This window comes from Perognathus longimembris, chromosome 12 (genome assembly GCF_023159225.1).
Source record: "Perognathus longimembris pacificus isolate PPM17 chromosome 12, ASM2315922v1, whole genome shotgun sequence".
NCBI classification, from domain to species: Eukaryota; Metazoa; Chordata; class Mammalia; order Rodentia; family Heteromyidae; genus Perognathus; species Perognathus longimembris.
The window spans coordinates 41097216-41110812 of record NC_063172.1 but is presented as its reverse complement, the minus strand read 5'-3'; positions in this window follow the sequence as shown (position 1 = coordinate 41110812).

The window sequence follows — 13597 nt, the reverse complement described above, 5'->3', positions numbered from 1 at the left end:
CAACGGTATAATCAAGATGTATTGGTTGTTCTTTGCCATCTATATTTCTGATGACCTCTGTAAAAACAACATGATGGCACAGTGTCACAGTGTCACTTTCAACTCTTCAGACCAGCATCATTAAATCAGCAGAAAAAGCATGAGACAGTCTCTTGGAAGAGATCAACTTCATTGGAAAAGGTAAGGGCAACTCAGTCACCTGCCTTCAGTTTGTGAACATGTCTGTGACAAAGTCTGATTGACAAATGCACTAAAGAAATTAAATCCTTCACCCTGATTCATAGCATACATGATAGCAATATAATGTTTAGAAATCTTCCATGTCTTTATTATCTTTTCCCTTTGAGTGTTCTGAAGAGTTTCCTCTCAAATGGAAATGTAAGCTAGATCATAGGAATGATGAAAAATAAGAAAAGATAACTTACATTACAAAAATATAAATACCAAGTATTGGGAAGGTAGGAGATGGGGTAAAAAGAAGAAGGGTAACAAATGAAGACAGGAATGGGGGATACAGTACAATTGTAAGAAAAATACAGTCATACAAAATTAAGAAAATTGAGGGAAAGGGTAGGTTTTGGAGGGATGGGGAAAATGATGAAAGGGTCAACATTAATTAAAGATGTAGATGCATTATATTTTTGTGATTTTTAATGGTAACTCTTTAGTACAACTTCTTAAATAAAAGGAGATAAAATATCAGAAAAGAAGTAAAAGACGAATAAAGACTAGTGCAATGGGACATAGGAGAACTGTGAGAATGAAGTATCAACAGAATTGACTCTCCTGAGGCCCTTGTGATGCCGGCACGCAGCGTTGTGCTCCAGCATTCCTAAGAACTCAAAATTAATGATGCTTAACTATCTCTTCCCTAAAAGTACCTGTTGGTGAAGTTACAAATGCCCCAATATGATGCTTTATTATTCCATACGTATCAAAATAAGATGGTTAAGGACTATTGAGCTTCATAAATATAAGCAGTTTTTCAGTGGCAACATTGAGAATATGGAAAGTTGTTCATTCATAATCTGGTGACAGTGCTGTGCAAATATCTAGCTACTGGTCTCGGACAATTGAATTACTATTCTTCAGTTCAAAGGAATACAACAACCTCATCATTTCTACCATGGTAGAAGAAAATATTGATTTTGAAAATTAATAATAAAAATCATTCAGACTGTTCAGTCATACCATAGTTACTATAAGCCCAAATGTGTTCAGATATACGTGCATTTTATGGATGCCTTGTGCAAGCACATGTAGGTATTTAAAATATTTTATTGGTTCATCCATTCACGTAGAAGAGTTGGAACAATACAAACTTATCCCTGCAAAACTATGATTTCTGTTTCATTGTCTTCTCCACATGGAGACATTACTATAAGTAAGAGAAAGTAGTCACTCTTTATGTCATCTTTTTTCAGGTAAAAGGTTACAGATTTTTGTTAAATATCTGTGAGAGGAAATTATAATTAAGATAGCAAGGGATAAGAATCATAGATGTTGCACCCAAGTAGCTTCCCCACAAACATTACAATAATGTAGCTGCTAAATAAGGAAATCATATTAAAGTCTATCCCTTCAGAGTTCACATGTAATGCACAAGTGTTCACGATCCATGTAATACAATTAAATTTTCTATCATGCCGTCCTGCTCAGGCATAGTTCTATCAAGCATCGATAATGCAGAAGAACCTGAATAAAAAATCCTGTACAGGATTTTCCTAGGAAAGGGATTCAATGGAGATATGGTTGGAAGGGAGGATTTGATTGTGCTCTAGAAAAAAAAATTATGTAGCATGTAGTTGAACTTTAATTAGCCTGCAAGGTTGAGTAGGTTTAGCCACTGAGTAGTAAGAAGATAGTCAAGGAAGGAGGCACTGTTGGACAACATGATCATATCTCAGCTACCATAAAAAGATTGAATCATTTACTTAACATCAAAACCAGGTGTATTACTCCTAACACTGTGTACTGTGTCTGTTTCCTTTTAAATATTTTTTAAATTTTTTATTTTATGGTCAAATTGATGTACAGAGATGTGACAGTTTAATACATTAGGCTTTGAGTACATTTCTTGTAATGTTTGTTAATTCCTCCCTCATTTCCCCCTCCCCCATCCCATTATCCCTTGCTTCCCATGAGTTGTTCAGTTGGTTTAAACCAAATAGTTTTACACTATTGCTTTTGAAGTCATTTGTCTTTTTATCCTATGTCTCTGAATTTTGAAATTCCCTTTCACTTCCCTAGTTCGAATACTAGTATGTATGTGCAGTATCCAGTGTATTCAGATGAGATACAGTGATAGTGTGAGGACAACCACAGGAAGGGATACAAGAGGATCATCAATGAAAGAAGGTAAGGTTTCACAGGGCATATTGAAAGTAATTACAACAGTGATATAACACTCGTTTCCATAACATAGAGTTCATTTCACTTAGCATTATCTTATGTGTTCATAGGGACATAGCTATTAGGATCTTGTGATCCGCTGCTGTGACTAGCCTAACTTAGTACTAATTATTCCCGATGAGGGAGACGACAGAGTCCATGTTTCTTTGGGTCTGGCTCACTTCACTTAGTATAATTTTTTCCAAGTCCTTCCATTTTCTTACGAATGGGGCAATGTCATTCTTTCTGATAGAGGTGTAAAATTCCATTGTGTATATGTACCACATTTTCCTGATCCATTCGTCTACTGAGGGGTATCTGGGTTGGTTCCATATTTTAGCTATGACAAATTGTGCTGTGATGAACATTGTTGTGCTGGTGGCTTTAGTGTGTTCTTGTTTGTGGTCTTTTGGGTAGATGCCCAAAACTTGGGCTGCTGGGTACTAGGGCAGCTCTATGTTTAGCCTTCTGATGAATCTCCATACTGCTTTCTAGAGTGGCTGAACCAGTTTACATTCCCACCAACAATGAAGTAGAGTTCCCTTTTGTCCACATCCCCTCCAACATTTGTTATTGTTAGTTTTCTTGATAAAGGACATTCTCATTGGGGTGAGGTTGAATCTCAATGTTGTTTTGATTTGCATTTCTATTATCGCCAGTGATGTAGAGCACTTTTTCATATGTCTCTTGGCCATTGTCATTTCCTCATCAGAGAAGTCTCTTTTGAAGACTTTAGCCCACTTGTTGAGAGGGCTATTGGTTCTTTGCAGTTTTGTTTTGGAGGAATGTAATTTTTTTTAGTTCTGCATATATTTTAGATATGAGGCCTTTGTCTGTTGTATGGCTGGTAAAGATCTTTTCCCAATCTGTGGGATTTCTGTTTATCTTGCAAGGTATGTCCTTTGCCTGGCAGAAGCTTTGCAGTTTGGATGCAGTCCCATTTGTCCATCCTTTCTTTGATTTGTAGCATTTCTGAGCCTTTATTAAGGAAGTTTTGTTCTGTGCCAAGGAGCCCAAGTGTTTCTCCTACTCCTTCATTTAGAGTTTTCAGGGTATCTGTTTTAGTTTCGACATCTTTGATAGATTTGGAATTGATTTTGGTGCAAGGTGATATATAAGGATCTGGTTTCAGTTTGTTGCAGGTGTTGAACCAGTTTTGCCAACACCATTTGTTAAAGAGGTTATCTTTCTTCCATCCTATTTTTTTTAGCTCCTTTATCAAAGATTAAGTAGGCATAGTTCTGCAGGTTTAATTCTGGGTCTTTAGTTCTATTCCATTGGTCTTCAGGCCTGTTCCGCTTCCAATACCAAGCTGTTTTTATTACTATGGCTTTATAATACTGTTTGAAATTTGGTTTTGTACTTCCTCCAGTACTCTTCTCTTTACTTAGGATTGTTTTTGCTGTTCTGGGTGTTTTATTGTTCCATATGAATTTCTGGATTACTTTCTCTAATTCATTAAAAATGGTATTGGGATATTAATGGGTATTGCATTGAATTTGTGGGTAGCTTTTGTCAATATTGCCATTTTTACTATATTAATCCTCCCAATCCATGAATATGGGAGGTTTTTCCATTTCCTTAGTTCTGCCTTAATTTTGTTTTTAAGGGTTTTAAAGTTCTCATCATAGAGGTCTTTCAGTTCTTTGGCTAAGGTTATTCCTAGGTATTTTATGTTTCTTTGAGGCTCTTGCAAAAGGAGTTGCTTTCCTGGTTCAGCCCCGGTCTTCAAGTCATTGACGTATAGAAAGGCCATTGATTTTTTAGGATTTATTTTAGATCCTTCTACTTTGCCAAAGTTTTGGATCAGCTTTAGTAGCTTAGGAGTAGAGTCTATGGGGTTCTTTAGGTATAGGATCATGTCATCTGTGAAGACAGAAAGCTTAGCTTCATCTTTTCCTATTTGGTTCCCCTTTATGTTTTCTTCTTGCCTAATTACTCTGGCTAGGAATTCTAGTACTATATTGAAGAGGAGAGGTGAGAGCAAACATCCCTGTCTTGCTCCTGATATTAAAGGGAATGACTTTCGCTTTTCACTGTTTAGAATTATGCTTGCTGTTGGTTTTTCATAGACTGTTGTTATTATATTCAAGAGTGTTCCCTGGAATCCCAGTTTTTCCAGGGCTTTTATCATAAATGGGTGCTGGGTTTTGTCCAATGCCTTTTCCGCATCCAGAGATATAACCATGTGGTTCTTTACCTTGCTCCGGATGATGTGGTGGATTACTTTAATTGACTTGTGTATATTGAACCAAGTTTGCATCCCTGGGATGAATCCAGTTTGATCATGTTGTAGCATTTTTTTGATGACCTTTTGAAGTCGATTGGACAGAATTTTGTTGAGAATTTTTGCATCTATGTTCCTCAGGGAAATTGATCTATAGTTCTTTTTCCGTGATGAATCCCTGCCTGATTTTGGGATGACTGTTATACTGGCTTCATAGAATGTGTCTGGTAGTGAACTTTCTCTTTCAGTTTCATTGAAGAGTTTGAGAAATATTGGTGTCAGTTCTGCTTTGAAGGCCTTGTATAATCCATCTAGACCTGGGCTTTTCTTGTATGGGAGATCACTTATTGCTGTTTCTATTTCAATGCTGGATATGGGTCTGATTAGAATGTTTAAATATTCATGGTTGAGTTTGGGGATATCAATATTTTCTAGAAAATCATCCATTTCTTCCACTTTCTCGAATTTGTTTTTGTAATGGCTTGCAAAATAGTCCCTCTTTGTGTTCTGAATTTTAGTTGTTTCTGTGGTGATGTTAGTTACATGTTTCATCTCTGACCTTGTTTATTTGAGTATGCTGCCTTCATTTCTTGGCCAGACTTTATAGGGGTCTTTCTTTCTTGTTAATTTTTTCAAAGAACCAACTGTTCGTTTTGTTGATTTTTTTTCATTTATTTTTTTACTGTACATCATTTAATTCTAATTTGATTTTATTTATTTTCTTCTGTCTACTGGCTTGTAGGTTGGCTTGTTGTCTCTTTGGTGTTTCCTTAAGTTGTTGAGTTGCTGTTTTTCCAGTTTCTTCAGGTAAGCACTCAGAGATATAAAATTTCCTCTGAGTACTGCCTTTGCTATGTCCCAAAGGAGCTGGTACTTTGTGTGCTTATCTTGGATTAATTCCATAAACATTTGAATATCTGTTCTAATTTCTTCAATGACCCACTGGTGGTTCAGCAATGTGTTGTTTAATCTCCATTAATTGTAGGATTTTCTGTGGTGGCTGTTTGAGTTGAGCTTTAATTTTATTGTGATCTGAGAGAATTCAAAGAATGATTTCAATACTTCTGAACTTGTATAAATTTTCTCTGTGCTCTAAGATGTGATCTATTTTGGAGAATGTTCCATGTGCTACTGAAAACCATGTGTATTCTGGTGTTGCTGGATGGAATATTCTGTAGATGTTGATTAAGTCTAGTTGGTCTACATAGTTGTTTATTTCTGAGGTTTCTTTGTTCAGCTTTTGGCATGTTGATCTGTCCAGAGGTGACTATGGTGTGTTATAGTCTTCAACTATCAATGTGTTGGATCTGTGTTTGTTTGATGAAGTTGGGTGCTCCTGTATTTGGGGTGTCAGTATTTAGGATGGTTATATCCTCCTGTAGGAGAGATCCCTTTCTTAGTATGTAGTAACCTTCTTTGTCTCTTTTTATTGTTTGATTTTGAAGTCAGTTTTATCTGATACTACGATTGCCACTGCAGCCTGTTTACGGAGTCCATTTGTTGGGTAGATTTTATTCCAGCCTTTCACTTTTAGAAGATGTTTTCTTTTGCTGGATAGATGTGTCTCTTGGAGGCAGGAGAAAGATGGATCTTGATTTTGATCCAACTTATGAGCCTATTTCATTTGATTGGAGAATTAAGTCCATTAATGTGGAGGGTTAGGATTGAGAGATGATCATTTGTTTCTTTCATTATAGCTATCTTGTTAAAAACTGTGTCTTCCCAATACTTGGTCTAATATTCTGGTTTTCTATTAATGTTCATTTCTCTGTCTGTATTGTGATCTTGATTATTTTCCCCGTATAGTACATCTTTGAGGATTTTCTGTAAAGCTGGTTTGGTGGAGATATATTGTTTCAGTTTTTCCTTACTGTGGAAGACTTTTATTTGACCTTCGGCTATGAATGAGAGTTTAGATGGGTATAGTATTATTGGTTGGTATTTATTTTATTTAGGGTTTTGTATACCTCATTCCAGGCTCTCCTTGCTTTCATGGTTTCTGCTGAGAAGTCTGAGAAGTAATTCTGAGTGGTTTTCCTTTATATGTGATTATTTTCTTCTCCCTAACAGCTTTAAGGATTCTTTCCTTGGACTCCATTGATCCTATTTTGATCGCAATGTGTCAGTGGGATGTCCTATTCTGGTCTGGTCTGTTTGGGGTTCTAAATGCTTCTTGTATCTGGATAGGCCTATCCTTCTGGATCTTTTGGAGGTTCTCAGCTAATATTCTGTTAAATAGGTTGTCTATTCCATTGATTTATTTCTGTAGGTTTTCCTTGGTACCTATTAGCCTTAAATTGGGCTTCCTGATTGTATCTTGGAGCTCCTGGAGTGATCTGTTTTGCCAATTGGATTGGTTTTGTATTGTTGTTGGGTTTTTTTTGTGTGTGTGTGATTTCGCCATAGATTCTAGGGAATCTTCAGTTCCTGAGATTTGATCCTCTGCTTCATCTAGTCTGGACTGTGGGCTACCTAATTGATTTCGAATCTCTCTTCCATCTGACTGCTCTTTCTTAATGGTTTCCATGTCTTTGCTATAATTTTCTTTAGGTCCTGTATGGACTTCTTTATTTCATTAATTTGGTTCTGAGTACTGTCTCTCAAATCTTTTAGCTGGGTAGCTGTCTTTTCATTGGACTCTTGAAGTTCATTTATCTTTCTATTCATGGAGGCCATGAAATCCCCTATTACTTTATTGATGGATTGATGGACTGATTCAAACTTTTCATTTAACGTTTTTACCAGTAGAGTTTGTAGAACATTTTGAGGGTTCTCTTCTGGGGCTTTGATTGACTGCTCTGCTTCCTGCTTGTTTTGCATGGCTGATGAGATTCCCTGGCTTGACATCTTTCTTGTGCTTCTTCTGCCCATTTTCATTGGAAATGGCAATCTACAAGTACCTATGAACACTGTTTAAGATCCAAAGCAGACTTTCCCAAGCACTATTGTATATATCTTAGAAGTTCTCTCTTTTTTGTATATAAAATCATATTTGGTGTCCTCAAAGAATACAATTTTAATATAACAACCAACCTTGAGCCCTGTATTCAGTAATTACTTATTTACCATTATAACTCTATGAGCAATTTTTGCTCTTATTTTAAGTTCTTTTTGGACTGGTGGAATTTCTCTATGAACCCCTTTGATTCACTCAAATTGAACAGGAATACCCTCTATCAGATAATCAAGGTTCAATGGAGTCTGGAGGTCCTGGAAGTAAATTTTGGAGAGTAAGTTAGGTGTAGTGGAGAGAATATAGTAAAATGAATGGGGGGGGGGTGATGATTTTGGTTTAATTTCAGTGAAGTGGAAAGGTGGAGAAGAGTAGAATCGGTAAAAATAACAAGGTTAAAATAATAGAGAATGGAGAGTCAACTAAAAAGTGTAAAGGTGTTAATCAAAGGAAAGCAATTTTAAAGGAAGAAAATGTGAAAAGTGAAACAAAAAAAATTATAGGAAAACAAACACACAAAAACATATCAAAAAGAAAAAACCGGGCTGGGGATATGGCCTAGTGGCAAGAGAGCTTGCCTCGTATACATGAGGCCCTGGGTTCAATTCCCCTGCACCACATATACAGAACACGGCCAGAAGTGGCGCTGTGGCTCAAGTGGCAGAGTGCTAGCCTTGAGCAAAGAGAAGCCAGGGACAGTGCTCAGGCCCTGAGTCCAAGGCCCAGGACTGGCCAAAAAAAAACAAAAAACAAAAAACAAAAAACAAATAAAAACGGAAAACAAAAAACAAATGACAATTCAAAAATAAAAAATAACTGGGTTCTATTCCTCAGCACCACATATACAGAAAATGGCCAGAAGTGGCGAGCTGTGGCTCAAGTGGAAAAGTGCTAGCCTTGAGCAAAAAGAAGCCAGGGACAGTTCTCAGGCCCTGAGTTCACGGCCCAGGACTGGAAAAAAAATAGATAAATACATAAATAAAAAAGTTTAAAAATGTTGAAAAAATGGAGTTTTCCTTGTTTGGGTGGGTTCTCTGCAGTCTGGTTTCCTTGTGATGGTCTAAAGTCTATTTTCCTGCTGCTTGGCTGGTTTGGTTTTCTTTCAGTTTGCAGGGGGTGGATCTACTCTGACCCTCCTACCCTGTTAGTTAAATATTGGGGCTCTGTAGTTCACACAGCTTCCAGGTAGGACTTGGGTGCCCTCTGTAGTTTGGGGATGCTGAACAGTCTCGGAACTGTGGGTCCTCCCATCTGCTGTGGGGCCACTGCCTTTCAGGCCTGGCTCTGAATAGGCTGCGGACTCAGCAGGATGAGGTGCCTCTGGCCTGGTTTACCTGGCTGAGAGTCACTTGCCATGGGGGAGGTTCCTCCCTCCTGGGTGGGGCTACCTTCTCCTGGCTGAGCTGGCTGTGGAATTCAGCTCCGTTTGCAGGTGGGAATTGGGCTACCTCTGTAATGGAGCTGTTTATCTTTCTCTGGATCTGTTACTCTCCCAACTGTTTGTTCCATGCTGCCAGTAGCTGCTTGCCACTTTAGGTTTGATTTTAGAAATTTTGGCTGCTGGAAAGTGGGCAGCCGCAGGGTTAGTGGGGCGGACATCTCTGGCTGAGTTTACCTGAGTCTGTGAGCCAAGGCCTGGGAATGATCCTCTTGCTTGAGTAGAGCTGGCTCTCACAGTTTGGCCACTCTTGCTCTTTTCAAAGTTGGCCCTTTCGACCTCGCTTTCCCTTGGCCCGCTTTAGTTCCAGTCTGGTCTGACTGGGTCTATGCCAGTGTCACAGATGGTGCTTTGCTCTGGCAGTGGGGGAAGGGCTAGCTTCCAGAGGCTTCTCTGTGTGCACAAGTGAGAATGTTTTTCATGGGGTACTCATGCTTTCTCTGAGATTTTGGCTTGTCCATGCTCAGCCTGAGATCCACGTCTGTCTGCCACTGTCTGGAGGATTTCTTCCTGGTTGCCAATGTGTGCTTTAAGTGCTCGGAGTACCAGGCGCTGTGCCGGTGACCGTGCCTGCTTGGTGGTGGGATGCGACCTGAAGTTAAAATCTGTGTTTTCAGGCCAGCAAAGTTGATTTTTCCTTTCTGGCCAGAATGCCTATACTGTTATTACTTACTTGGGCTGTCTTTCTAGGAGTAAAACTTTCTCTGGAGTGTAAAACTGGCATGTCAGAGGGAGCTTAGATAGGGCTCTGCTGCTCCTCTGAGGTCTTTCCAGAAGTCCTCCTTTGAAATTCTATAGTTACCTGACAAATAATTATTTATTTATATATACATAAAATATGACACATAGAATGATATGTGCATGTATACATAAAATGTACTTTCTTTATATGGACAATTCTCTTTGTGTACAATGCACACACACACAAACACACACACACACAAACACACACACATACACGTGTTCAGATACTCATCAGGAGAACAGGAACCAAATATCTACTGAACACAATGTCAAGGGTTTCAGTATTTATCTTTGTTCATCAATAGAAGTACACATTTTTTTTTAAACTCCAAGCTTTTATTTTCTGTTCTCCATTCTTCCAACAATATAATTTTATTTTGACTCTTACACAGATGAAAATATCAGATAAATTATAAGCATTGCTTCAGATACTGAGCATTGGAGGCATTTCTTCTGTCAGTCAAATGTGATTAGAATTAATACTCACACTAAGTGTTTCTAAAGACTTCAATTATTCCACATATTATCCACTAAAAAGTACTCACCATCTTACTGGCTGAGTTCTTTAAGTGGTTCAATCAATAGAACAAATTATTAATGGTGATTATGATAACCCATAATTTGCAACACAAAGTTGGTGAACAACTTTCTAAGAATCTTTAGAGAAAAGAACATGATATAATACAATTGCAACACATTTAACTTTATCATCGTATTTGTTCGCTAACAAAATACATTTGAGAAGAGGGCACAGTGTATTTAGGAATAAAGTTTTAAAATGCTTGTATTTGATTTGAAACAATTTACATAAAATTTTAATAGCAGAAATTATATCTTCATGTTTAGGTTTGGTATTACATATATTATATAATATATAACACATATAAATAAATAATATATATATATTCCTATAAGTCTGTGCTAAATGGTGCTTGAAAACACTCATGCAAATGAATTTTTTTTCCCTTGGGAGCAGAATGGAAACTTTAAGCCTCTGTTCTGTGAGAGGATTTAAACACGATTTTCTACCAAGGCAACAGTGATGAAAAACAAAACCATTGAATTCCTTCTGTCTGGTTATGAGTCTACATAGTAGACTATTTATGAGGACTATGGGATATTTGGAAATGAATGACATAGGAATTACCCCTCACACACTGAAACCATGTGGTTTCACTGGAATTGGAGCATGGAGAGTTACCCTGTAGGCATGTTGGGAGGGATTCCAGGTTACAGCCTAGCATTCTGCCACTTCCAGTGACAATATACCCTTATAGACTTCCCTGGGCACCAAGATGTAGGAAGACTAGGAAAATTTGGATGAAAACTATTGTCTGCTCATTACTTTCAAGGGTAGATTTGATGAGCATCACAACCACAAAAAGTCTCAAAACTAAAGATCACAGAGGATCAACTTGGCAGAACAGAAACAACCAGGGCCCAACTGATATTAAAACAAACAAGCAAAATTTCTCTAGCATTCCCAGAATTCTTGCCCTTGAAATAGATGCACCAGAGTAGAGAATTTTGAAGGTAGATATAAGTCAGCATCATGAGCAAGGATCGTGGATAAGAAACTATGAAACAGAAAGGGACATTTGGAAACTGTCAATAATAGATATAAACAACTAACAGAAATTCAATACATAATGCTGAGATAAGAACTTGCATCTCTCATTATTTAATGAGAACATTAGACAACTACCATATGACAAGTGACCAGAGTAGACAGCAGAATCAAATTAGGAAATGTATTATAGAGGTTCCAGACAGTTACTAGAGTTATTATGATATACTACAATTCTAAAATGTTGTGCTTGTCAGCTTTTGCAAACTTACAGTTCTTTGTAATTTATATTTACTTCAGAGGAAACATGAATTTGCATGCCTAATTGCGTATCATTATTTTGTCTCTGCTTGTTTGTTTTATTGTTCGTTCTTGAATATATTTCAAGCTCACAAATCCGGAGCAAGCCTCAAAGTTAGTGTAGTTTCTTTAGAAGATTGACTACTGCAAAAACAGAACTGCACCTTGTTATTTGCTTGTGGGTAGTGAATAAGGCTTATAGATTTCTATTTCTTCAGTAGTATTTTTTATTATTAAACTTTTTTTCTTTATTGTCAAAGTGTGGTACAGAGGTGTTACAGGTTCATATGTAAGGCAGTGAGTACATTTCTTGTTCAACTTGTTACCTCCTCTCTCATTTTCCCCTACATCCCCTCCATCCTCTCCCCCCAAAAGTTGTGCATTTGATTCACACCAAGTGGTTTTGTAACTATTGCTTTTGGAATGGTTTGTCTTTTTGTCCTTTGTCTCTCAATTTTGATATTCCCTTTCCTTTCACCAATTCTAATACTCATATAAACAGTAACCAGAGTACTCAGATGTAAGACAGTGGTAGCCGGGTTATAACCACAGGAAGAGAATACAAGAGAAACAAAACTAAGCAAAACAATCAAACAGACAAGAAAACAGAAACAAAATGTATGGTTTCATGTGGCATGTTGTTAATAATTACAACAGTGGTATAACACTTGTTTCCATAACATGGAGTTCATTTCACATGGCATCATCTTATGTGATCATAAGGGTGTAGCTATTTTTTATAAGACTAGGAGATAGGGGTTGACCCCTCTCAGTCTTCTGTTTGCTGTCTCAAACTTTTTTATTTTACTCTTTTGAGAAGCTATCACCTAAACATTTTGTCCTTTTCATTTGATTCTCTCATGGCTTTTACTTTCTTCCCAGTTACTTTATCTTTTCTTGAATAATATGCTTCCCTTCCTTACTTGAAACTCAGTCTTTTGCCATGTATCTCTCTTCTCAAGCTTCATTGCATCCTTACTTCTACTTGCAGTAGGAGTTGTATTTTTAACTCTGTCGCCTAACATTTCTAACATACAGGTGATCAAAAACTTAGGGATTGTGGACTATTTCAGCCATTAGAACTATTTTTCTAAAATAAACTTCTATAGCTCATAAATCACCGAGTAGTAAAATATGGTAGTAATGGTAGTCTAAGTTTAAAACAAACTTAATCTGATGACTGAAAATCTATGCAAAATATGTAAACCAGTCATCTATGTTATTTTTCAAATTCTAATGTCGGGCTGCTATAGTATGGATGTTGAGTGTTACTGAAGCCCTGTGGATTAAAGGGTTGTTCTAGGGAAGTATCATTTGGACATACTGAAAAATTGTAGAACAAAGCAAAATTAAGGGTCTTTAGGTCATTTTACTCACTTTTAAAAAACATTGTGGATGTCAGTTTCCTTGCTCTCCTTCTCTTCAATTTTCCAAGTTTTCTTTCTCTACCATATACTCTTCACCATCTAAAGCTGCCTTTTCACACCTCCAAAACCACAGAACCAACTGATGAGAGATGTTATACTCCAAAATCATATGTGATTTCACAATAACAAATTGGTTAACAACCTTATCATTGTTCTTGCTAAAAAAAATAAAGACTTATATGAATTCTTCACTAATGTTTTTCATGCATTGGTTTGATTGAGATAAGTTGAGGAATATTCTGCCTTTTATATCTGAACTATCTGATTTGCCAAATTTAGAAGAATAGGAAAATGAGATGTCCCATGAACATTTGTTACTTCAAGCACAATGAAACTATAATCATTCTATCTAACTAGCTTTGAAATTAAGCTGACTTTTTAAAAGACATATAATCAACTGCTGATTATTTTGTGAGTACATGATCATTAGGCTACCTCTTTTCTAAATTTTAATATTTGCCAGTTATGATGAGCAAGATTCAGGATTATAGAAAGCCCACATACATACACAATAGGCCATGAGATTGAATTTCTAATCTTATATAAAATA